This window comes from Amblyomma americanum, chromosome 6 (genome assembly GCF_052857255.1).
Source record: "Amblyomma americanum isolate KBUSLIRL-KWMA chromosome 6, ASM5285725v1, whole genome shotgun sequence".
NCBI classification, from domain to species: domain Eukaryota; kingdom Metazoa; phylum Arthropoda; class Arachnida; order Ixodida; family Ixodidae; genus Amblyomma; species Amblyomma americanum.
Genome location: NC_135502.1, coordinates 189,847,739 through 189,874,584, shown reverse-complemented (window position 1 = coordinate 189,874,584; position 26,846 = coordinate 189,847,739). Strand labels below are relative to the sequence as shown.

General features: G+C 45.6%; 1 long non-coding RNA gene across 1 annotated transcript; it reads right to left on the bottom strand.

Moving 5' to 3' along the window:
- Positions 1–6,910: 6,910 nt before the first annotated feature.
- On the bottom strand, positions 6,911–21,920 carry LOC144094225 (uncharacterized). The gene is made up of 3 exons (XR_013306486.1): positions 21,398–21,920; positions 9,766–14,185; positions 6,911–7,088 (listed from the first exon to the last, which is right to left on the bottom strand). It is a non-coding gene; the product is annotated as an uncharacterized LOC144094225 (long non-coding RNA).
- Positions 21,921–26,846: the final 4,926 nt, after the last annotated feature.

Here is a 26,846-nt window from a genome sequence, read left to right as displayed (position 1 = left end):
AGGCTTTCGTCGTTCTGTTTACGTGATGGCGTCCTGTATAAGAAAAACTACAGTCCAACAAAAGCTGTCTATCTACTCGTCGTGCCTACGACCCTTCGTGACGAAGTCCTGCAGGCGAGCCATGATGACCCATCTTCTGGTCACCTGGGTTTTTGTCGAACTTTGGCACGAATACGGCAAAACTACTACTGGCCAAGAGTTGCTGCAGTTGTGAAACGTTACGTAAGAACTTGCCGCGAGTGCCAGCGTCGCAAGACGCCGCCGACTAAGCCAGCCGGCCTACTCCAGCCTATTGATCCGCCTCAGGTTCCCTTCCACCAAGTTGGCATGGACATACTCGGCCCATTTCCGGAGTCCTCTCTGGGTAACCGCTACATTGTAGTCGCCACCGACTACCTCAGCCGATACTGTGAGACTAAAGCTCTTCTCCGCGGTACTGCTGACGAAATTGCGAACTTTTTCATTCAAAACGTTGTGCTTCGTCACGGTGCACCCACCATCGTTTTAACTGACAGGGGAACAGCGTTCACCTCGGCCCTTACGCAGGAGTTTATGCGCCTAAGCGGCACCAATCACCGCAAAACAACCGCTTACCAGCCTCAAACGAACGGCCTCACCGAACGGCTCAACAAGACGATCGCCAACAGGATTTCTATGTATGTCGACGCGGACCACCAGAACCGGGACGCCATACTCCCTTACGTCACCTTTGCTTATAATACTGCGGTCTATTAAACGACACGCTTCACTCCATTTTGTTTAGTACATGGTCGCGAAGCCACAACCATGCTGGATGCAGTGCTGCTTTAAGCTAGCGCTACCCCCTCTGTTATGGGTGCTGCCCAATTTTTTCGTTACGCTGAGGCCGTTCGCCAACTCGCTCGACAGCGCATCCGGCACCAGCAAGTTCACGACGCTCAGCGATACAACCTCCGCCACCGAAGTGTCCGTTACCTGCCCGGTGACGGCGCAAAATGTATCAGCAGCCCTTCCATAACGTTATCCGAGAGGGAAGTGAGCTGTCTAACCTCCCACGTGCCTTCCAGATAACTTTTGTTGATTGATAAGTAGTTCACTGTTCGTATTTATATGCTTTTCGTTCTTCAATAAAAAACAAGTTGATAGTCAGCGCCTGTTTGTGCTAGTCCTTCGTCTTGTGTCCCGTTCGTGTTGCGCTGAGAGCGAAAGTGATCCGGGCAAGCCGCACAGATGTGAGCCGATGCTGTTCTGACTGCTGCGTAGCCAGTGACGGCAAAGAAGGAGTCGGTTGTAGAATGGCCAAAATCGGCTGGGATCGACGTCGCAGACGCCACCGACCGCTATGAATGCGACGCACAACGGTGTCTCTGTGGCTTGAGAAGAACATGGGCTGCCGTGGGTGTCTGGGCAGGCGCGGTGGCACAGGTATGGTTAGCGGCGTCCGACGTACAGCCAGCGGTATGGCGCGATTGAAGTAGGTTTTCCGGTGCAACTGGGCAGCGTTGAGTGTGCTTGTGGCTGACGACAGGAAGCTGAGGGGGCCAGGGTGGAGGCACGGACGGAGGGGCCGATGAACTGCGCTTGGAATGTGAAGTGTATATTCGCAGGGCGGATATACCCTTGTTAATCCGCAAGGCGTAGAACCAGCCAGAGAGGTAAGGCGCTCGGGGAGTGGTACCTCAGCCGGTAAAAGCGCGCGAGGACTCACGGCAGTGTGCGAGGAGGGCAGAGCTGGAGTTGCTGTCGGACAGGTGCTTGTCGGAGAATTATATAATTAAATATATGAAAACACCTAAACGCTCTTTCAAATGCGGAAATTTTGGAAACAATTAGCAAGGGAATCTGCCGGTAGCTGTCATATAACTGTTGAGGTCTTAGCAAACTGGATTCAATAAAAAACCCTGGCTCTCGTGCCGAAAAAGAGGAGGAGGGGAACCGACAACGTAAGACCCAACTTTGTTACGGGAATTTCTAGGTGTGCTCTCCTCTGATGTGTAAACCTCAGAGGAGAGCAGGAAATGTTCCAAAGTCTCGACTTTCCCAGAAGCCGCACAAATGTTTGTGGGACTGAAACCGCAGCTACATAAGTAAAGATTTAAACAGGGAATCCTGCACCGCATGACTGTCATCGCTACCTCACACTGCCGGGTTTTAAACGCACCAGCCTTCCATGGGTACATGATGGATTGGTAGTCAACAGTAGAGAAAGATCGTTTCAGGTGGCGAGACTTCTCCCCGCCTCGCGCTTCAGGTTCTTCCTTCTCTTCACGTGTGCCACTACGGCCGCGTCAAGGCGGCGCTACAATAACAAATCCGTCCTTAGCAACTTCATTAGATCCATGTTTTGCTGCCCAGAGCCTTGATTTTGGTGAACAGCTTTTGACATGAGCTACACACACTCGTCTCACTGGACAACTTCCTTTGATTCCCAGTTCAAAGTATTAGCACAAACATTTGAAGCCTCGCTAATGTAAAGAAAAGTTCAAGCACTCAGCCGCAGAAGCAACGCCATGCTGCATGGTCTGTCCAACCGCTGAAACCAGTTGTTAGATGTTGGCCCCTGGTTTGCCTGGACCGGCTCTCGCCAGGCCCAGGTCCTAGGGTTCCGGATCGGGAGTCGGCTGCTACGGGGTTACGAAGAGACGAAATGGGCTCCGAGGTGGAGAAGAGACTGAAAATGGTTTATTTACATTTTCACAGAGTTCAAAAGAGTGAATCGGGAGCTGCTCGATCAAATGTCAAACTGCTGCTTAGTGTCGCGTGTGCCCAGGTTCCTAGTTGAGAAATTTAGTTCGTTTGAAATGCGTCCAATTATAGTGATGTCGACCCCGTGTCCATTCTTTAGGATCCACCCACCAGGACGCCGCCAACAACACACTCTCACCACTTCTGAAAAGTCATGGTCTGTCCTGTCCCTGCAGCAGTTATGAAAAACCCGAATGTAGGCCCAATCGGCGTCGAAGGTCAGACACCTGCACTGAACAGCGCTCCGTGGGAACGAAAGGCCGCCGCTGCACTTGCACAGATGGTTCCACTTAATGCAAGACACTTACCTTAAGACGAGGTCTCTTCCGAAGCGTGAGCATTCCGGCGTCGTTGCTCACCTGAAACAAACACAGCCGCGTCCGCCGTGACTCATTTGCAGCACCGTTCCCTGTCGCATCCGCCGACACTCGACGCCATGTCGTTGCGTCCCGGGTTGGTCCGGCACTGTGAACTAATGAGAACCATGGTCCCAAGAAATGTTCCCAAGCCGCGGATGTCCACTTCCCCCCGTTAACGATAGGGGGTATCCCTCGTTGACACCGCCACCAGCAATCGTGGCGCCGCAACCTCGCCAACGCCTCCTTGAAACATCTGTCGATTGACGACTCCCCGTCGCTTGAACATTCTTGGCATTCTGGCGTTATCCGTCCATAACAGCACCCTGGCGAACTAGGTCATGGCAGCTGACCACCGGCGCCTCTCAAGCCTCTCTAGATGGATTGGAAATGAAGAAATGGGAAGGGTTGGAATTGGAGGGGCAGCCCAGACTATATGGAAAACGTCCGAGGACGTAGCTTCACATAGGCTGCAGTCATCATAAAATTCCGAGTTCAAGTGTTTCAGTACTGCCGGGTACAGCATCGTATTTGTAAAACGTTTCAGGAGCCATTCTTCTGCTCTCCAGAGACCCTCACAGAGTTTCGGAAAGCGACGGTTATTGTTCTCACAATATGCAATGATATCTTTGAATATAAGTAGATAATGGGGGGGCACAGAGTATGCTTTGCAGAGTACCTGTGAGTGCCCATGGAGACAGTGCGCGGGCCGCATGAATGTCCTGGAGTCCCTGGTGGCCGAGAACACAGATGAGGTTTCAATTTGGAGTGTCACTAGACCGACAACAATTTTGTAGGATACGGCAAGCAGGATGAAGCATCCAACCCAGCTCATAAGTCCGATATGCCCCTTTCGAGTCCGGAATATTGTGTTTGACTTGTGGGATTGAAAGAGCGAGCGCAATCGCGATTTTCTCTGCGTGTATTGTGCTCTAGGCACGGAACGTCAATCCTGCTACTGTGTTCGTGCTGTGGACCACTGCCTCTTTGAACCACCTCCCATGATGGGGATTGGCAATGTCCACGTAGCAGACGTGTCGTTTTCGACCATAACGTTGCTCTAGTGCTTCTGTAGGCGCCTGGCGACGATCGTTATGATAAGTGAGACGTTGCGAGGAATGGGTCGAACCCTTAGGGCGTGTCATCATGGTTATGACGCTCCTACCGCTTTCTGAAAGGTGAGTGTGTGTTGGATATGAAGCCGGGGAAGAAAGCGGTCACCGGATGGCGTGTATTATAGGTGTGTGCATTGGTTGACCACCCCGTGTACAACAGGCGCTGCTTGGATGTTACACTGGGAAGGTCAAGAGCCCGTTTGATGACTTTGCAGTCTTTGGACTCAAGTTGGTCGTTGCTGTGTCTGCGCATGGGAAGGTTGGAGGTTGAGTAGAGAATTCTACTCGTTACGAAGGCATCTGCCAGCCTCGTCACATCTCTGCTTCGTAACCCCTACGCGTATTGAAGACCCAGTGGACCATACGGCCCACCTGGTCGCCATACATGCGGGTTTTAGTGAATGTCGGGTCAGGTCTGCGTTGCTGGTAAATAAAGAGGAGTGTGATTAGAAAGGCCGTCCCGAGAGGAGGGACAACTGCAGACAAAATCTGCTCAGGAGGAAGCACATTGGAGACCACAATATGCAGCGTAAGTGTCCATTTCCTCCGCTGTCTGTTGTAGGCTGGTATTCATGCGTCCCAGAGGAGGGGATATAACAACGCACCCTGTGGCGTACCTCTAGATCCGATGGTATAGGGTCCATGTTCCTTGTCTTGAATCTATATATTGCACTGTCGACTCGTGAGAACTCGCCAGATGTATCTGTAAGTATTCAGACCACATTTGATAGCGTTGAGGTGATTGACTTTTAATTCGTGTTTGAAATTATCTAAGCCTGCTTTAAATCCAAGGCCAGCACTTCACTGCCATTGTAAGGAAGTTTTTTGCACTCGAATATTTTATGATGGAGTTGTAGAAGGATGTCTTGTGCGGATTTTCTGGTTAGAAGCCGAACAAAGTGTCGCGCAAACGAGTGTTGTGTTATAAGTTAAGATGGCAACCTGTCTCGCACCAAAGCTGTTTTCTTATCTTTGGGTAGAGGAATCTCTTCAAGGCAGATATGCTTGGTGAAATAAACGAGGGTATGATAAGCTGCATCCGGAAGGTGCGCCAGAAGTTTGAGTGAAACCTAGTCTCACACCGGTGCAGTACCACGCTTCATTTTAGCGAGGGCCACCTTCAAATCATGGAGCTTGAAGGGGGCGTCCAGCTCCAGAGTTGTTTGTCCTATGTATGAGCATAGAGAAAGGCGAGGGTCCACCGTGTTACACATATATCTGTAACACAATGTTCGGGCCAGTTGTGTTGCAGTAGCGTGAAAGTAATGCATTGCACGTTGGAGGTGCCATGCCGTTTTAGCACGCGTTTGAGGGAGTTCATTAAGTGCACGAAAGAGACGCCACGTGTTCCCGGCCAGACATCTGGCGCGCCACAGTGTTGCATCGATCCACCCAGTTTTTGTCGGCCAACTGAGCGGCACAGCCGGTAGTCTTCTGGGTGAGCTCAAGAATGCGGTCTCTGAGTTCCTTGTCCTCTCTGCTTTTCGATCGTTCGGTGAGGTTGCGGAGGGTAGAGTTGGTGAGCTGGATGCATTGTTCGTTTGTGCGCAGAGTTGTTATTAGAGAGGTCACCCACTCATGATATTCCGAGGGAACTATGTCGACCGGGAAGCGTCGAGAGGAGTTGAGCGCAATCGGGAATATATGCTTCTAATGTGCGGCGTTTAAAGAGCCGTGTGTAAATGGTGGTATTCATGACACAGCGGTTATTCCAAGGATGTCCTGGCTATTATGCCACTCGGCGTGCCGAATATTGCGGGTAGGGATCAAATCTGGGCATGTAACCGTGCTTCCTGAGTTGCCCATTCGAGCGGGGTTGGCCGGATCGGAGTAGAGGGTGAGACCGAGAGTCAAAATTAGTTCCTCCAATTTTCTGCCTCGAGGTTCCTCCCTAAGGTAGCCCCATTGCCGACATGGAGCGTTGAATAGGGGTTCGCGTCGGTGTACGCGCATTGCTTCTGTAAAGAGCTTGGAAAAAGTTACCTATGTTTTTATATTTTAGGGGGCCAGTGTATATAAGTACATGAATCGAGGGGTCTTGGCTCCTCAAAGGTAAGACCGTGACCATAATATAGGAATATTCCGGAGTCGATCGACGGGTGGCCTCTTGTGCTTTTAAGAGTTTATGGAACAGGATGCAGGTTTGTGTGTCCATGTGGAAAGTCTGATATTGAGTTTCGTGTTGGCTACGGGCTCCTGAAGGGCGACCAGGACCACGAAGAAATAAAAAAATTCAAGAAATAAAAAAATTCAAATCGGGGCCCGACGTGGGATATTTGCGGGATTTGCAACTCGGCATCGGGGGGGATCCTCAAGGGCTGCTCAGTGGGCTTACTGCATAGCCCCACAAGGCTCTGCGCTGGATCTCCTTGGGCAGGCCCGTGCCGGGCCTCTGTGGGCTGGCCCGTGTCGGGCCTCCGCGGGCTGGCCCGTGTCAGGCCTCCGTAGGCTAGCCCGTACTGAGCACCCGTGGGCTAGCCCGTACTGGGCCCCTGTGGTCTAGCCGTTCTGGCCCCAGTGGGCTTCTTAGGTGATAACTTGCGGGAAGTCAACAAAGGTAACCCATATAGAACCAATAGCTGTATGCCTTTGGGCCCACCGACCCAATTAGACTTAAGGCCCACCTTGCCAACCCAGAGAGGCTTTCTTCACTTCATCAGTAATTTTTGTGTACATGTTACTACTGAAAGTACAATGCAAGTAAGAATGCTCCTTATTTATTTATTTGTTTTTGCAAGACATTTTGGGCATCCTTGCATACAAAGCACCAATTACTGGGGTGAAGGGTCTGCCCCTTCATCCAAACTTCCCGACTGCCATCCCAGTCTCTCGCCCCCAGCACGAATGCAGCCACTCTGTTGTTGCCTTTCATGGTGGCTGTAGGGATTCTGCGCTGCATAGGAGATGTAAAAGTGAACAAATAAACACACATCAAATTGATATTCAGTATGGTGGATAAAAATCACTTTCCAAAGTGTTACAGTCACATCTTTCAGGAAATGCTTCATAGCCGTATGCAATGCTACAATGTGCAATGCTTGAAATATCAGAAAATTTCGTTTGCTGTTAATATCCGTAACCAAAATAAACATAAATATCCATAATAAGAATAACCGAAAGGTGCATGAGTGATTAAAGGAATATAGACACCTAAATTTATTGCGTGTTTTCTTCTGTCAAATGATGCGTTAGATAATAAAATACATGGATTACAAGGTGGTACTTGCCTACAACCCCGCTAAATAATTTATAATCGAATTTCTTCTCTCAGGCTGTTTTTGTTTCATCGACCGAACGCCGACTCTCGTCAAGTTGATGTTTTGGTCACATGATGCGACTAGAAAAACTAATACAATCGCTGATATGTAGCTTTAATTGACTACGACATTTAATCCAGCCTCTTCCAAGTCGTGGAATGAAAAAAAATGACCTGTCAGCAATAATATAACCGATTTTTTATGCCTCATGTGAAATAAACACCAACTACACGTCCCAGTCATCGTTCGACTGATGAAACCGAAACAGCGTCAAGAAGAAATTAAATTGCAGAAAAACTGTACATTACGCTAGCTTCCTTCACTTTCTTTGCTATACCTTCATACTTAAAACTTCCGAAGTAAAGTCATCCCCTTCTCTGAACATCGGTGCTAGAAATTTTCTTTAGTGATAAGACGCACAAGCCTAACGTTCCTTTCCGCGCAATCGTCTCCGAGCACAATTCTTGGCAGTTGGTTGTGTCTACCAAACTTTGCAAACATTTGTCGTCAATTCGCGTAAAGGATCCGTTTCTTGTACCTAATTCTGAGGCAATAGCTGATTTCCACCGAAATGAGAGCCTGGCACTATGTGATGATTTAAGCATAGATGTGGTTGATTTCTTTTATCATGTTCCACACTTTGAACTAATCCAGTATGTTCAGCAAAGTATTACGGAGGACAACAATGAATGCGTGCTCTAAAATTAGTGTTGAATCACAGCCGGTTCCTTTCTGGAACTGTTATCTTACTACCGCAGTAACACGCTTGTTGAGTGGGATGGTCGACCTTATATGCAAACATCGGGTGTGTGCATAGGTGCCAAGGTAGCTCCCATTCTCAGTAACATTTATCTAAGCCGGGTTGATACTAAAGGTGAGACTGGTCTAGCCGGTTATTACATATGCATTTTCTGTTATGTGGACGATTACCTGGTGCTGGCTAGGTCAGTGAATCCCGAATTTGTGTATAATGTTCTTGATGTTTTTCCACGTAATGGGTCGGGGCTGAAGTTCACACATGAAGGCCCTCAAGAAAAGGTCTTGCAATTCCTTGATTGAAAATTCTCTTTCCAACCCAACCATGTCTGTTGGCAGTATTCCCTTAGAAGTGAAAAGCTCCTTTTGAATTAAAGGCTCTTTAATTCAGAGCTTGTAAAAAGTGGCATCGTTACGGGATGCTTAGGCATGGCAGTAAAGAAATCTTATCGTAAAATGATGCCCAGTCTCTTAGCCCAAATAGAAAGCTGTAGGGAAGCTGGTTTCCGGGACTCAGTTTTCGTTTTGAATGCAAAGTCCTCCATGAGCTGAAATCGTCTGCAAGTACCTCGGGGCTGGAAAAGGGTTCGGAAGATGGGAGAAGAAAGGTAGTGGTTATGCCATATGCCCAGACGCTGGCGCACCGGATTAAAAAGACTGGGGAGCAAGCATAGAGTAAAGGTTCTGTACCCTGCACCTATCAAGCTAGAAAGAGTGGGGGCGGCAGTTGAAAGAAAGCATGAAAGGCGCAGAAATGCTTGCAAAATAAATCATGAAAATAGATATGTTCCCTGTAAGACTGGCGTAGTGTATCAAATCCCTGTCCTGTGGCCTTACCTACATAGGCCAGATTGGCCACTGCGTTAACGTGCGGCTCATGGAGCACGCTAATTCTTTAAGAACGAAACTAACCTAGCTAAGCATTGTTTCACGTGCAAATGTACGCCATTTTTTACGATACTGATGTCTTGTTCGCTCATTCTGACCAGCGCACTAGAAAAGTAGCTGAGGCGTTTCATAATATCAGAAAAAGTAATGGGTGCGTGAGTATGCCATCTGTTACATTATCGCTTCGAGAAATCAATATGCTTTATAGTGGGTAGCGGTTCTGCAGATACACACATGCTTTTAAAGCGGTTTTTACCTTTTACTAGAACTAGTAGTCTTGTTGACATCGCACATGTGCGCTGTTTTTCCGAATGTATATATATGACGTGCTTCTTCCTAATAAAAAAATCAGTTCTATTATCAGTGCTGGTTTGTGTGTCTCATCTCTTGCTCCGTGTGTGTTCACACTTTTGAACAACCACTATGAAATTAAATATTAAATTATTTAGTGGTCGTACCTGTATAGAATGTCTAACGCATGGTTTCAAAGAAGAAAACGCAAAAGCAAAAATTTGGTACCTATAGTCCTTTAAATTTGGTTGGCTACTCAGTATTTGATAACGAAAGTGCTTTAAACCACACCAGGTAGATTGAAAGTAGCTTTTTCCTGCAATTAGATGGTGTGTTCACAAAGCGTCTATAACCTTCAGAAGATTCACATGTACTCACCAAAAATTTCGCTGTACAGCGGTAGGTTCTTAAATGGTTTTTTTTCGACCCACCCCTTCAATGTGTACATAAGGGCCACAGGAGTCTTCACTAGTCTTCATAATAAGTTTTGTAGCCTCATCAGCTGGCTCACTCCCAATGAGTGCTAGCTTTTTGATATGAAATAGATTGTACAGATTATACAAAGTGAACTATGCCATGAAAACCATACATTGAACCATTCATAAAACTCCCTATTCGAGGAATCATGTGCAAGTCAACAAAAAATCAGAAGGATGTAGAACAGGATAATACAGAGGACTCAAAGAGACCTATGGTCGCAGTGGTGTGACTCAGCTTAATGATAACAGAATTCTCTGTTGTCTTCTAAATGCCATCTTTACATCATTATATTAACTTCCTGTTATGCACGAATCAATGGCATGCGCTTCCCAAACAACAAGATAAGGGGGAAAAAGTGAAGCCATTACTTTAAAGTCAATTTGAACCATGGCAAAATTGTAGCCTGGAGCTAAATGAGTGATGTAAAAACATAATCGTCAGCTGCCACTATGAACAGCAAGGCTGATGCTTGTGCTAATTTCTTGTAGTAGGCTACATATTATATACAGCAAATGCTCTTTCAAATACACTTGTACAAATTGAAGCTTTCAGGTCTGCAAATCCAAATTCAACATGAGGCAATTTCGAAGTCCCAACTTAATCTGAAGTAGACTCACCATATGTAGAGGGCTCAAATTAAACTACAGCTGAACAAAACACTATGCATCAAAATTATATTAAAAGGAACCAATACGTTGCCAGTAGTTCATAGGCACAATATAAAGAAGTGCCATATACTCAGTCGAAAAAAAATCACCAGCCCGTTTCAGGTGTTTACACCAAACTGGATTTTCTAGACACGGGTTCTGGTGTGACCGTGTCTGGTGTTCCGACCAGACCAGGATTTTCAGACATGGGTCCTAATGTGGCGTAGTGTGGTGTGCTTTAGCGTGTTCTGGTCTGGTTTTCTGTGCTGTGACCCGGTTGTCTGATACCGGCTCTGGTGTGGTTTCGTTTGGTGTCTCCTGGTGTGGTCGATGTATCATTCGATTTGGTGTGGTTGGTATATCGTAGAATGTCTTGATTGAGATGCTGTGAGTTTGGACATACTACCGTGAAAAAAATTAAGAGATCCCAGCGAATGCATGCCAAATGGTGTAAAACCTCAAGCACTCCTGATGTCAAGTCAGGTGCACTAACATCCATCAATCTCGTTTCGCCGGCCTTGATGGCACGAGCATTTCATCAGATGGCACCTGCACGCAGTTAGGCATAGCGTGGCACACACTCGCAGCGTCATAATTTTTCATATGATTGTACAATGAAGCATGCACATAACCGCATCATCTCTGTTCTTGCCGAAGACGAAGAGCAAGTACGTATCGTAAACAAAGAAAAAATACTCACATTTGCACAAAAGCATCCTTAGCTTCATTGGTAGACAAAATTGGCAGTAAAGTCAAGATGGAGGACCCTAGCATCATAGCGTGCATCTTTTCTGACAAAGTCGAATAGGTTGAATTTCCCTGATAGCAGCTTGACTCTAGCTGTGTTGCCACAATGCCGAAAGAACAACAGAACAAAATAACGAATTTGTGTGAAATACACTATAATAATCACAGTGCAAAGACAACCAGCAAATACTGCCATTAAATTTAGCTCAGTGGTGCAAACATACAGTGCACATTCAATACGACTTGCAATGCCTCTGCAGTAAATCACCTGTCTTCTGCTTTATAGTAAATCACTGCTACTCACATAAAGCACCCCACTTGCATTAATTTGCTTGAAATCAGTGTCTGGATGAGCAAGTATTTCACACTTTCATTCACACAGTACAACGATGAACACGGACAAGGGGGAAGACACCGAAAACACTTTGCGGTGCCTCCTCCCTTGCCCCTGTTCATCATCATGCTGTGTGAATGAAAATGTGAATTATTGCGTTGTGTTTTTCTTTTGTATTCATAGCTAACTGCATATATTTACAACACAGTTGGGTACCCCGGTATCATAATCTGAATTCCTATCATATTTTGGCATTGCAGCTGATATTGAGCATGACAGTCCTTCTAACACAGTCAGGCTTTCTGAGACAATCGACAGCACTCTAGCATATCCGGTAATTTGATTCATTACCAGGCAGAGAGATACTAATACTTGTTAGCCTAGAGAAATAAATTGATATGGAAATTCTACTGCTGCAGGAAACCAAAAATAAGAGAAATTAAGGAATTATAGAAATGATTACAAGATGCCCATAAAGATGGGCACAAAAAGGAGATAAGATGTAGTTCGACTAAAAAAAATATCTGATGCGAGTATATTTCAGGGTGACAAAATTCATGTATTGAGACTTTTTATGCGCACAGGGTGCAGAACTGTAAAGCACTGCATGGCTGGCTGCATCTATTTAGACAACCATTCCTCTTTATTCCAAAAAAGTGGCAGCAGGGCATAAAAAGCCGACTGCTGAAATTTATTTTCAGCTGAATGTCACATACAAAATGACAAGGGTGGAATGTTAATGATTCGAAAGGAAACCTTAAACAAGATGCGACTAAGTCTGGCACTGGTAAAACCCCAACAGATGTGCAAAAAACGCTGCCAGATTATTTTTCCTGCTGAATGTATTAAAATCAAAGCTGCCTGGGCGCACATGAGTTTTGTTTAGGTATAGCTTGCTATATATATCCTGAGCCTGTGGTGCAGTTGACTGCAGAAAACCTGCAGACACTTGCACACATACAAAACCCACACTAGATTCTGCGTACTGTGCATTGCTCAATGTAGTGCCTAGCACCCCCTGTCTTCCAGTGAGATGCACTTCTTTTGGTGCATCCAGGTGTTAGGGTTCCAGTTATAAAAAATGTTAGAGTTGATTATGAGTTAAGTGAATAAGCTTAACAAGTTGACTGGTTCTAAGCAGGCAGATCACTTGCAAGAGCCGCTTCTCACAGCAAGGCAGAAAACAATAATGGCTTCAGGACACTGTAGTGCAGGGCTCCAATTTAGTTTAGACCAAGTGGGGTTCGTTAAGCGTCGCTGACATTGTATGGCAGACCGGCGCCATTTCCAAAGTAGCAATGTTTACTGCCACACATATACGTAACTCACAAGTTGCATGATTCCTCCCAAAATGTATGCAACAAAGTATTGCAACCGCTTCGAGCCATCTCTACATGCCCCACTGGGCCATCTTTGCTAAGTGTGAAAAAAAGTGGCTAAGATATGCTTTGTCATACTCAATGCTACAAACTATTTTTACAAAGCATGCAGCAAAGCTAGCGAAAGAGTGCTCAAGCACACCTATGCTCGAGTAAAAAGTAGCCAAAATCTTTTTACATGTAAACTGAAGTAGCCGAAGTTAGAACGCAACTTTTAAAACTTTATGGATAACAGCTAGACAAGAGAGCGGAGAACATAAGGGCAAACAGGGGCTCATTATGGGCTACATGATGGACTAACAGTCACTTCCATCATGGCATCTGACAGTTAAACAATAGACCAGCTAGCATTCAATTCAAGCTTATTTTCATGCAAAATGCTTTCAGTGATGGCTACAAGTTTTAACATACAAATTTTCGTAGTTAAGTAGAGGCAACCAGAGGATTCATGGACGATCGCAAATGTGGCGGCACTCACGAATGCCTATACTGAATCACCATCACTTAGGCCTCAGTACCTAAAATCCAAGTTTCAGGGCAAATGACTGCTAATGACATGACATGAGAAGTACATATTCACTAAATGTTGTTCATTTTGAGTATTTCACAGATTATGCACTGCCACACTGCACATAGAGCACATAGAGCCTTTTATCGTCACACTAGCTAAATGAACCCATCAATTAACCTGCTGTAAATAAACTTGCACATGAAGACAACATCTACAATTATTTGATCACGTCTTGTATGTTTGGCATTATCCTTTGTTTGGCGCTTTCATATTATAAACCACTTACAAACCTGACTCGTAATTCTCACATACACTGATGGAGTGAGTTTATGCCCCTTAGATAAATCCAGCTACAGCTAGCAATTACCTCTCAGTCCATTCATTTTTCACACTCTAGCGAACAAAAATACACGAACGAAGAGGATAGACACCACGGACACCGGACATATTTTTGTGCGCTGAAATGACGTCTCATATATCTTTCCAGAACCGACTATCCCAGCCCTCTATGCTTAGCCTTGTGAAGACCCTTCTCCTTGCCTTCCGCTGTCACCTCCTGAGCACTTGCCACTGGAATTGCATAGTTCAACTGCTTCTGTTGACCAGATGAGAATGGCAGTTCTCTTCAGAAATACTGCATCCTTTGGGATTCCCTTCACGGTGTCATACATTGCCTTCTCCACCTTGAATTCAGATACACCTAAAGGAAAAAGAACACGCATGTAAAAATTCTTAGCCATATTTTAATATTTGCAGCCAGGAATATGATAATTGTATTTGTACGCTTCACAGTAACAACAGCAGTATGCTTTAACGCCTGTTGAAGCATGAAAGTAAGAAATCATTTCGTTTATTACCAACACAAGACTTGCACCTTGACGTTGATGGTGTCATGCAATAGTGGTGAGTTCTGATAGCAGTGTGAAGCACAAAAGGCAACTGCTTGCTTCGAATTTTAGAACAGGCAACTTTAACTGCACAAATATTGAAAAAAATTGACTTCATATTTCAAAATCGCAGATTAGTATGTGTGGCAGCAAATACTTAAAATAAAAATTGTAGGAGCACTGCCAGTGTTTAAATCAACACGCAGTGACTGGTTTGGTTTATGGTTTGGTTTATATGAATTTAACGTCCCAAATCGACTCAGGCTATGAGAGACACCTTAATGAAGGGCTCCAGAAGTTTCGACCACCTGGGGTTCTTGAGAGTGCTCTGACACCGCACAGTACACGGGCCTCAAGAATTTCGCCTTCATCGAAATTAGACCGCCGCGGCCGAGATTGAATTCGCGTCTTTCAGGCCAGCAGCCGAGTGCCATAACCACTCAGCCACCGCGGCGGCTTCGCAGTTACTGGTAAGAGCCATTTTCTAGTTGCAGTTCTTACCCATGCCCTTGTCAAGCAACGCACTAATGCCGTTTGACGTGCAGTAAACCTAATGTGTCCTCAACATGCTGCCTAGTTAGCAAAGTTCTTGTAGTCAAAATTGAAAGAAACATTACTTATTTTTTTAGCTAGAAGCGCATGAGCTATTGATATAGTCCAAGGCAAACAACTTAGTGCCTTAAAATAGTGTTCAACGAGAGGCCCACACGCAGAGACACTTGACTTGCCACTGTTTCCTTATACAAAGTAATACAGGAGTGCATGGCCTGTGGTGTTCATGGTAAGAAATACGAAATATAAATAGAAACAAAACTGAAGTGCAAAGAAAAATTAGAGACAAGTTCTGTCATTACACCTTACGTGACACTAGAGAGTACATGTTCATAAAGAAGTAGTAAAATGGTCATTTTGAGATTTTGCATAATCGTCAAACTATTACGAGCACATAATAATAATAATTGCTTTTGCGGGAAAGGAAATGGCGCAGTATCTGTCTCATAAATCGTTGGACACCTGAACCGCGCCTTAAGGGAAGGGATAAGGGAGGAAGTGAAAGAAGAAAGGAAGAAGGAGGTGCCGTAGTGGAGGGCTCCGGAATAATTTCGACCACCTGGGGATCTTTCGCGTGCACTGACATCGCAAAGCACACGGGCGCCTTAGCGTTTTGCCTCATTATGAGCACAGTCAGTATGCCTTTTCTTCACACAAAAGGTTTCCAGCGGCTCCAGTGCACTTCAGTTTCTTTTTAGTACAGTGCCTCTGAAAAACAGAAATTGATCAAGGGCCACAAAATGGTAATAACTGTGTATCACCATTTTCATAACTATGTTTAATAACATAAAACAACCTCAATATGACCGACATGATTTGCTGCAGGAGCAGGATTCGAGTGTGCACCACTCACATCCAATGAAGAACCTGGCTGCCTTTTGCAAGCGTTATACTAATTTTCACAATGAAAGTTCCGTTTAACGAGTTTGACAGCAAGCAAAAACATGATTTGAACCCAATAGCATAAGGAAATTTTAAAGTGGTCCGTAACATTATGCTTGTAACAAGACAACTTCAGGTGTCAATACTCATCAGTTGCCATCAGATCTCAGCTTTGGTGTGCTCATAAAGGAAGGGTGGGGTGCTTAGTTATTCCTACTTGAACAGTTATGCACATCATAAAGAAAGCTGACAAACGGCACGAAGTTATACTGGTATTTTGGCCTCAGATGCTCGCCCATTTGAGCCTCAGTATCCTAACCAAAGCAATAAAAAATACATGACTGTTGAAGGCCTCATAAGCTCCCGTAAAGCTCATCAGCAGTGTGAAAAACAAATTCTAACCTTCATAATAATATAGAAGTCACCCAATGAGGCTACTGTGTCAGTCACCAACTAAGAGACCATGTACAAACTATACACTGTAAATGCACAAACTCTGCATGAGAGCAAAGCATGCCCTGCACTTGTGATACAAATTTGTGTCAATGTAAGATTCTTGGCAACAGTAGGCATCACCATTAATGGGATGTGCTAAAAAGGAAAAAGGCACCTAATGATGCTGTACAATTTAGAATTCAGCCTTTAAGTAAACTATAGTTTGTCTAGTACCATGAGCACCGACACAGGGGAAGGCAAAAATGAAAGGAAAGCTGCCAGCTGTCATGAGGCCTGCCACAAAAAAAAAACTGAACAGAAGTGGTTCACAAACAAAAAAAGGGATGCACAATGCGATTACAGAACACAAAATAACACAGGAAAACAGGGCCCAACCAGTGAATGAAAAGAGAACAACAAAAAGAAGGTAAGCAGTACTCAACACTGCTACCTCTGCAAATTGAGAACAGTGAAATAGACAACACCGAAAAAATAAGTTTCAAGGACTTAAAAAACGTAACTTTGGCCACATATTTTTTTAAACTCTGCATTAGACATTAGAATACATGAATCCCCAAGTGGTATTTGCCTACCATTAAATAATTTATAATTCCATTTCCTTCTCTGATGTTGTTTAGGCTTAATCAGCCGAATGATGGCTTTGATGCCTAGTTGGCCTTTAGGTCTGCTGAAGCATAGAAAAGGCTACAATATAAATGTTGATATGCAGTTCTAAATTCCCTACAACACCTAAAAAAGCCTGTTTCAAAAGCTGGAATGACAACAAATGCCATAGCAGCAGTTATATTACCAGTTTTCTTGCTTTTGACATGACCTGAAAACCAAGTAGACATCACAGCCATCGTTCGGTTGATAATACTGAAACAACAAGGAGAAAGACAATTATAAATTATTTACCAGTCATAGAGAAAATATCACGGGGTGGTCCACGTACAGGTGCGGACAGAAGTAAACGAAGCGCACCGCCTAGCCAAACCAGACGAAAGCTCAAAATCGCCACGCGCATGTGCAGGCCCGCTTCCGGCGCGACCCTCTCAATGCTCCGCTTGCCTCGCATTCGTTTGGCGTCTGTGTCGTGCTGATGATGATCATGATCGGATGGTCCTGCTCTGTGCAGCTAGCGAACATTTCGGAAAACGAAGACCGCTGTCTTGATAAGGCAAATTGCGCGGGGACGGCTCTACCATTATGCCGCTTCGTTTGAGAGAGCTGGAGGCGTGTTTGCGCCGCAAACAACCCGCGTTTTTCGAACTTTTGCTGCCGCTGGGACTCTGCTGCGTCTCACTCGCAAGCAAACGCGCTCGAAACACTCGACCTACTGCCGCAGATTTGTGTTAATCTTCTACAGTTACCACTGATGATTCGCCTTGGCCCTACCAGGCGCTGACGCAGCACTATGTGCATGCACCCTGCCTGTCTCCCCCGAAACAAACTGCCCCTATACTGGATCCTGCTCTTATCACCACTGAGACAGTGCGCTGCGTATCGCGCTGTTATGTGCGTAGCAGAGCTCATGGTAATCACTTTGCATGCACCTTCGGATCTTAGGATGACTACAAGAACCCGCTGTCTCACCCACACGAATGCCGCGGCAGCAGTTCGCCACTGTTGCGTGCCCCGCGTGCGAAATTCGGCATATAAGTACCCGTGATCGCCCACTAATCAGAGTATGAGCCACGACAGAACCCGGCAAGTGATCCAAACTCTTCTGTGCGAGCTGTATTACTTCACAGCTACTGGTTACATATAGACATTGGTCGGTTTGAGAATATAGCTGTGGAAACCCAACAGCTGCATCCAGCACATTTGGAAGCAGTCACTATCCTTGAGAGGCAGGATTGCGCTGCAAAAAGCGCCAAGAGGGGCGGTTTAATCTCATTTTAAGCTGACCTCCTAGGCGAGGTTCCAATGCAGGAGCACTGTGGTGCAGTACAGGCACATAAGGCGCATGCTTTGCCGCTCCGTCGGTTCCTCGTAGGAGCAAGCCGAAAATGAACGGTAAATGTAATAAAAGAACCCGAAACTGCGGTGGTGGATCGAATGTTTTTGAGTTTATTTGGTCTATAGCGAGATGGAAATGAATCCCAGAGGCAATTAAAGTTCGAAGGACGCGCGCTATTTGCGATGGAAACGCGCCTACAGCTGTCACAGATGGAACGACATAATAATACCGTCGCCCCCGTGGGATTTGTGGCATCAAGGCAGCGGTCTGTGCGTCCGAAATGCCCGCTCGCTACTAAGGGCGCAACCATCCGACCATAATCATCATCAGCATGACCCTGACTACGGCTGAATGCGAGGCGAGCGGAGCAATGAGAGGGTTGCGCTGGTAGGGGGCCTGCATATGCGTGTCGCGATTTTGAGCTTACGTGTGGTTTTGCTAGGCGGCGCTGAAAAGCAGTTCTTGTGCGCGCGCGCTCCGTTTACTTCTGTCCGCGCCAGCACCTTAATGTCTGAGGCATTTGAAAAAGACGCAAGCAAACATCTCGTGTCCATAGTATATGCAGTTTCTTTCAAGCTTTGTTGAACTACGATATCAGGTAGCATGCCGAAAGGCTGAGTCAAACAGGTCACTACAAGCTCCTAATTTCCTGTGTGTTAGAGCAAGTACATTCACTGAACTTGCACAGTGTCATCACCAAGCAAGTGAAATGGCAAAACAAAATCAAAACTGACCAAGATAATCACAGAGGTAACAATTTATGGTGAACATTCACCTTTTTTTCATTTAGCACTTTTAGCTTTTGTTTGCACAGGCTATAATTAAACAGACCTTGAAGTAGTTTGCAGTAGACGGTGCTTATTTTCCACTAAGATCTAGAGGCAGTAAAATATGGCAACTACAGTGAAAAGTTCATTTAACAGTACCTCTTGCTGAACTAGTTGGTGTAACATTGTGTAACAAAAGTAAAAACAGCGCTAATTTTTACATAAGCAACACAGAAAGAACAGACAGGACGGGCGCTGTCCTGCCTGTTCTTTCTGTGTGGTTTGTGTAAAAATTAGCGCTGTATTTACTTTCGTTATACGCTGAGAGGCCACAGAAGAGAAGCTGTCAAGTCCAATTATTGTTTCACATCTTTGAGGTGCATTCATAGCTGCACTATATAACACCATTCATATTCTTTTCATCAAGTGAAATAAGACGTATTTGCTGGACCAGTCTCTGAGGAGTGCCATGTGACACCGGCATTACTGCAGAAGCTTGACATAGTTATCCTTCTACTATGATTTTATATGAGGAGTGCCATGGGAGATGGATACTAGAGGAAAAAAGAATAAAAGCATTGTTCTCATGCTGTAATACCACCTTAGAATGCTGCCATGTAGCCCATTACTTCATAATGACATTTTTTAAAGCCTGGATGCATTTAAGGGCGTCTCTAGTGACTCGAGAACAGGTGGGGAGGGAACTAGAGAGAGAGAGAGAGAAAGTGGCTGAGCTGAGGCTATGCCATTGAGCTCGTTGTTGCTGTGTAGCCTTGGAGCTGAGCGGCCAGCTCTGGACTCAATCGTGGTATGAGGGTGCGGGTTTCCCTTTTTTTCCACCCTGTGTGTTGTGCTGTCAACGTTGCATTTTTTGCGTCTTGGCTATAAGAAAACGTGTTAATGATTCTTGCTAAAAATCACCACGAAATTTTAGTAATGACAGGAGAAATGTTCCAACCACCACTAACAAGAAAAAGAAAATTGGTTGCTTGCTTCGGATTCATACGCTCCCTACAATCTAGTAGAGGGAGTCTCAGATTCCTTGCTTGTTTTGTAAGGGTTCCGAGGCCAGCCGCGACCATCTGCATTTAAGCACTGCTTCTTTCTGAGCATGAAACTGGCACTATCTGATGATGACCTATTGAGAAGAGGCACACACGTTATTTTGAATAGGGAAATGCCAATACATGCCATCAACGTTCTGGTCCAAAGCAGACATTGCAACACACTGATCTCAACGCAGAAGGAAAAAAAACACATCTGAGAAAACTCGACACATACTTGTGCTCTGCAATGTACGCTGAACGGGCACAGACAAGAACAGCCCCAAATCTGGACAGTGAAGACATCTCCGACGAAGCACTTTTCAGTCCTCTTCACTACTGAAGAGAAGGCACTTCACCTTCATAACATCATAATTTCCTGCTGTGTATTTTGCACCCACAATGCCTGGCACTTCCTGATAATTATATGTATTGCTGGAATTTCACACTACCACAAGAAAATGTTTAAACAGCCAAACTTCAAATACATAACGCCACTTGCTCCCACTAGTTTTTATGATAAGCTCTGTACTACTTAGGTTATTCAAAACCACGTAATTTTAAAGGGCTACAAAGCGCTCTTTTTCTAGGGCTACTTCTTCGTCGTCATTTAGCAATGATTTTTATTCACGGCCGCTAGCAACTAAAAGAACTTTACAGCTTCAGGCAACGTTACCAATGTTACAAAAGTGATCGAGCAGGCAGCTACCTATTGTGGTATCGCAGTGACGCGTCGCTTCAATTCGCTCAGTCGCTTGCATGCCTTGGCGCGTCACACCCCGCCCACTGTGCGCTTGACAGCTGGTGTAATCGGCTCGTAAAGGTGTGTTCTAACCTTAAGACGCCACATCAGATCACTATAAAGACGCACATTCGCGTAGCGAATAACGGAACGCTAAACAGACCGAGCGGCGCACGCTATCGGCAGTCCGCAACGGGCCGATACTGGCGTCAAAAACACGCGTCCAGGCAGTGCACGATCACGTCCCACGTCGAATAATGAACAGGAAGTCGGGCAACCACCTTAACGAAAGCCGAAAACATAGTCACGCGCCTTGCTGGGCGGTATACAATTGCCACATTCACATTTAGGACTCCTACGCGTGCCTGCCATTCAGCAAACGCATCTATGCACATACCTCGGCGCTCGCGTCGCAACGCATACACTGTGAACACTGACGGACCAGCAGGTTGATGATTCGATGTGGAATGCACTTTGCTGCCGCGGAAACAACCAGCGACTCATGCGCGATGCCGAAGGGAAACGAACACGACAGAGGTTACAGAGCCTCGTCCCTTCCGCTTCTTCTCGTCTTTGCGCTCGCTCGTTTATTTTCGCGGTCGCAAATTGAACGCACTCTTGCGCCACACAATGGGTCTCACCTGGAAACGAAGACTCTACGCATTCCAGTAACCGCTTTCTTCTCTTGCTTCGCGGCTGCTATGGTTGAAGTCGAACGTGTTGTGGAAACGAAGACTCTACGCATTCCAGTAACCGCTTTCTTCTCTTGCTTCGCGGCTGCTATGGCTGAAGTCGAACATGTTGTGGAAACGAAGACTCGACGCATTCCAGTAACCGCTTTCTTCTCTTGTTTCGCGGCTGCTATGGTTGAAGTCGAACGTGTTGTGGAAACGAAGACTCGACGCATTCCAGTAACCGCTTTCTTCTCCTGTTTCGCGGTTGCTATGGTTGAAGCCGAACGTGTTGTCAATATGAAACGGCTGCATGATTCTCGGCGCGGTCACTTTTCACAAAGTACGCGAACAGCTGCATTGCTGACACGCGGCGCAAGCTACGATAAGCAGGAAATCCAAACGGACGTTTGAAGGAACGATTTTGAAATCAGACACAAACAGCACACGAACAGCAGCACCACGGAGCGCGGAACGGCGCAGCGTAAGTCCTAGCCGGATATCACTCCGGAATGCACCGAGTGAGAGAAGGGGAGGAGGGTGTGCTGCGTCCTGCCACGTGACCTGGGAGCAGCGCGCTGGATTTGAACGGCGTTGGGAAGCACGCTAGGCGCTGGCGCGTGGCTATTAGCGTCATGGTAAATATATACTGCGAACTGTTACAAAATTTTAGTTAGACTAAGGCGCTCCGCGCCTCCGTGCATCATTGCCGTGCAGTTTTCATGTCAAAAGCAGGCGACAATCTTTCAGCTCCTTGCAGAACAACTTTACAAATTGTTTTCTTAGCTTTTCTCTTTCCTTTCTGGTCCTTTGCCGACCGGATTAACGAGCTTTCACTGCATATTTTTTAGCACAGCACCAAATTTCTCGTAAACCACATTTCGCCTTATGCTACAAACATATAACCTGCAGAACAAGTCTGCTTTACTCAACTTAAAAAGAAAGTAGTATCTCAAAGGTGCTATTGTAGATTTCAACAAAATGTGTATTATTGCAAAATCTCATTAAATCTAACATCAAGGGACGATAAAAAGTTCAAATTATCAAATGACCCCCAACAAAACTGACAAGAACCATTTGTACCAAAGTATAGGTCGGAAGAGGGGTCCGCCGCAGTTATTGCTGGCAGCCGGAATTCGTCTACCTTTATGCTTTGCCATTTTGAGGCGCATATAACTTAAATTACATGCTTAATTGCATATTCTATGCAGAATATATTTAGCTTGAACGCGGGAATGCAAGCTATTTGCCCACATTCGTCTGGCTTCATCAACGTCCTGAGTGGCAGCCCATATACTGAGCATATATATATATATATATATATATATATATATATATATATATATATATATATATATATATATATATATATATATATATATATATATATATATATATATATATATGCCCGCACCTCACCCATGCGCCCATGCTCCATCGCAGTGGTACCAATGCAGCCCTTTTACATGTAATGGAGGATATGCAACCAGGCTAATGTAAGTGGAACTACAAGTCCATAGGTATCGCCGGGCAACAATCGGTAACGTTACGCGTGATGTTTCTGCACTGCAAACTGCAGAACAATCGACGCAGGACTTACGAAGGCTACAGGCTGAAATATACTCCTGTTTCCACACACAGTGTCGTCAGAGTGATGCACGGCAAGCCCCCATCGCGGTTGCCCGCAATTCACCGTCGTATAGCCCAGGTTCACGCACACACATTTTTCCACTGCATAGTCCACACATAGCCCTTTTCTTTAAGATATGTAGGCGGGAAAGGTGTGGGATTGTCTGATATATGCCCATGCGCCGCCCACGTATTTTCTACGCAGTGCCTTTGTATGCTTTAGGCGGGAATATTGTATATTTTCCCACACGCAACTAGCCTCCTTGGATCCTTGAGGGTGCTGCAGGGGCCGCCTCTATTGGGTTTGACTGCACTTCACCATCATGTAACCCCATATTTTATGCACACGAACTGCATGCCGCCCATGCTTAGCCCTTTCATACCCTGGTTAGGATAAAGGCGGGGAAGATGCGGGAATGACAAACGTGCCCACGCCTAGCCCGTGCGGGACCAACGTAGGCGTTGTTCAGACAGCCCAAACTGCATGCCTACAACGCTTCGCCGCTGTGCAGCCCAAAGTTTAGCCCCTGTATTTTCCACACAGGACCCATGTAGGGCGAAGGCGGGAATACTATCTCTCTGCCCACACAAAACCACCGTGGCTCCCTCAAGGCGCTGCACGGGCAGTCCCAAGAGGGGCTGCCCACACTTCGCCATGATAGAGCCTGCACTGTTGCCCGCATGTATCTGTGGTGGGACCCATTTTGGCTGGCCGCTCTTTTTAAGCGTATGCGTAGCTGACGAGGGGCCCACTCAGGCATAAAATGGGCAGCCCAAAACCTTTTTGCCAGCACTGCGGCCACGAGGGACCCATGTAGGTTTATTGCGGAAGCCACCAGCCCTCGTTGCCCATGTCGGACCCGCGTGGGCTCGCCACCTTGTGCTTTCCAGCTGTGATGCGCCAGAAAGAGATAGCATGCACTTTGTGGCTTTGTGGGGTTCAGCGATGGTGTTGTGTAGAGCTCTATGCCATCGTGGCAGCGTTCCATGCTCTATGTTGACCTGCTGTTGTTGGTCTTGGACTTGCATAATATAGCACATACCCACACGTGGAGATCGGCCAAGAAATGGGAGGAGTAGATTGCTATACACCTGTACACATTAAAGGCAAATGAAACGCAGGCGGAAAAGCAACACCGCTAATTTCCACCCCAAGTAGGGCACGGTCTGAAAAGCAGTGAGATTTCGAATGAAATTGTAAAATGGATTTAATAACTGAAAATTTAATACTCTACTAGTCTCTCGAACATTGATTTCAACATCGTCTTTATCAACTTCTCTCGTACCCAACTGCAATTTGCAAAAAAAAGGTGATGTGTTCATCAAAGTCTGTCCGTTCTTATTCTTCTTCTTCACCTCATTAAATATGGCACATACCCCCTCGTGGAGGGATGTGCAAGGTACAGTGGAGAATGTCAATGAAGTATGTGCACAGAAAAAAAAAAGACGTGAAGCGGCGACGTAGAAGGCTGAATCAAGATGAAAATGAGAAAATTCAAGTACATGTATGAAATGTGTATTACCAGGAATAGAAATAAGCATTTTTCGACATGCGACAGAATTTTGTATACAGGTGACAAGGTAAACGATCAGTCGCCTTTATTTAATCATGAAGGTAGCCGCGAACACTGCTTAACGGGAATCCCTTGGCGCTCGCAGCGAACAAGAGAAGAACTGAAGAGACAAAGGGAGTACTAACCTCGGAAGAGGGACCTCCAAATACTGCCTTCTTTGAACTGCGAACCGCCGGCAAGAGAGAGAAAATGATCTATTGTTTCAACTTGCGCACATGAGACACAAAGGTTAGTCGCAGTGATCTCGCAGCTGCGTAAGTGCAAATCCAAGTGAGAGATTCTGCATCGCAGAGGCGTCATTAACACCTGAAAATGCCTTTATTTACAGAACCAGACCTTTTATGGGTACTTTAAGTGGAGAAATTATGTGGTATTGAGCAAAGGATCCCTCAAGTTGGCTGAAATATGTTGGAAGCGCTGGAAAGGTGAAGTTTCGAACAGAATGAGGTGAGGTACGGGATACATTACAGGAGCGCTGAGAGCTGACCTTGCCACTAAATCAGCCAACTCGATAAAATAGACGCCTGAATGCCCAGGTACCGATACAAAGAGGATCTCCCACTGTGTGCGAAAAAAAAACCTAAGCAACCCGATTCAATAAAGATTTTCCGGAATTTCGGAGAGAGACTAGAACTGAAAGAGATTCTGCAAGAATAAGAACCCGTGCTACATGTCTGACAGTTTTTAGAAGAGCCAACCCAATAGCTAAAATCTCGGCGAGGAATATAGGAGCATAATAAGGGATACGAACGTAATAGCTCCAAGCCAGATCCTGCGAATATATCTCAACCACCACCTTCTCACAGGTGCCCGAGGTATCAGTTGAGAGAAGAGTATGATGAGGATAATTTTGTAGGTGTTGAGAAAGAAGACAATTTAGGATATTTTCGGGCATATGTTTCGCATGAGACGGGAAAACACGGTCGTAATAAATACGGGGTTAGCCTGTGTATTAGCAACTCCTCGCAAGGAGATGAGATCAACCTGAACCGGGGCTAAGAGATTCTGCGTGAACCTGACTTGTGGAAGCTGATAGCGTGGCCAATGATTAGAAAAAAAAGCAGGTGTGGTTGGGATAGAAAAATGAGAAAATTAACGCCGGGGGCCGGGTCATAGGACCTAAAGACATTAAGCACTGTTAGAAGATGGAAGCGGGAATAGAGATTGCGGATACAGGCTTCCAGATAAACGACAGCGTTTGAAGCTGATTTTGGGAGCCCGAGGCATAGCCGTAGTGCATGCCTTTCCAGTAAGGCTAATGGCTAAAGCTTGTAGTTGGCGCTACCAGAGAACAAGGCGCAACGAAATTTCGGATTCATTCTCATATAAGCCTTATGAAGCAACAGTAACGTGTCGCGCCTTATGCCAAACTTTTTATTGACAACTCGTGCCAAGCGACCCAGAGCACGTTCCCCTTTAATCACATTATTCTTAATATGGTGTCGCCAGTCCAAACTTTGGCCATAAGTAACGCCTAGGAACTTAATCTACTACACCTGCGGAATTGAGGTGGAGCGGTAGACTAGCGAGATGTACAAAGGAGTGTCAAACGGAAATACCAGCACGCCATATTTGCTGATAATAAGTGAAAAATTATTTTTGTCCAACCAGGCATCAATAGCATTCTGGTATGCCTGCAAATACTCATACGCATTATTATCCGTTGCTGATGCGAGAAAAGCTATATCATCTGCATACACATAAACTGTAATGTTAGGATGACTGGGTATGTCCCGAACCAATATGCTAAAAAGCAACGGAGACAGAACAGAACCTTGCGGCACAGCTCTTGATTTAACATAGGTATTTGAACAAAAAGATCCCTCTTTAAAGGAAAAATCTATCTTTTAGAAATTCACAAATCCAGGCATAATTGTAGTGCGGTGGTTGTAGCTGAGCAAGGTTGTTAATAAGTACCGTTTTCTACACGCTGTCATAGGCCATAGCTACATCAAATGTAACCAATGCCGAAACTCCCCTCTTGCACATTGAGAGTCGTATTCGGCTCTCGAGTTCCACATGCGCGGACCATATGGAACAACCGCGACGAAAGCCAATCTGTGGGGATCTGAGGCTGTTGACGTGATAAGCATGCTTTGTAAGGCGACTGTGTACTACACTTTCTATTAGCTTTACTAAATTTGAGGTTAAAGCAATTGGCTGAATATTGTCTAATTGAAATTCAGTCTCAGCATTTCTCAAAAGTAAAGTTATTT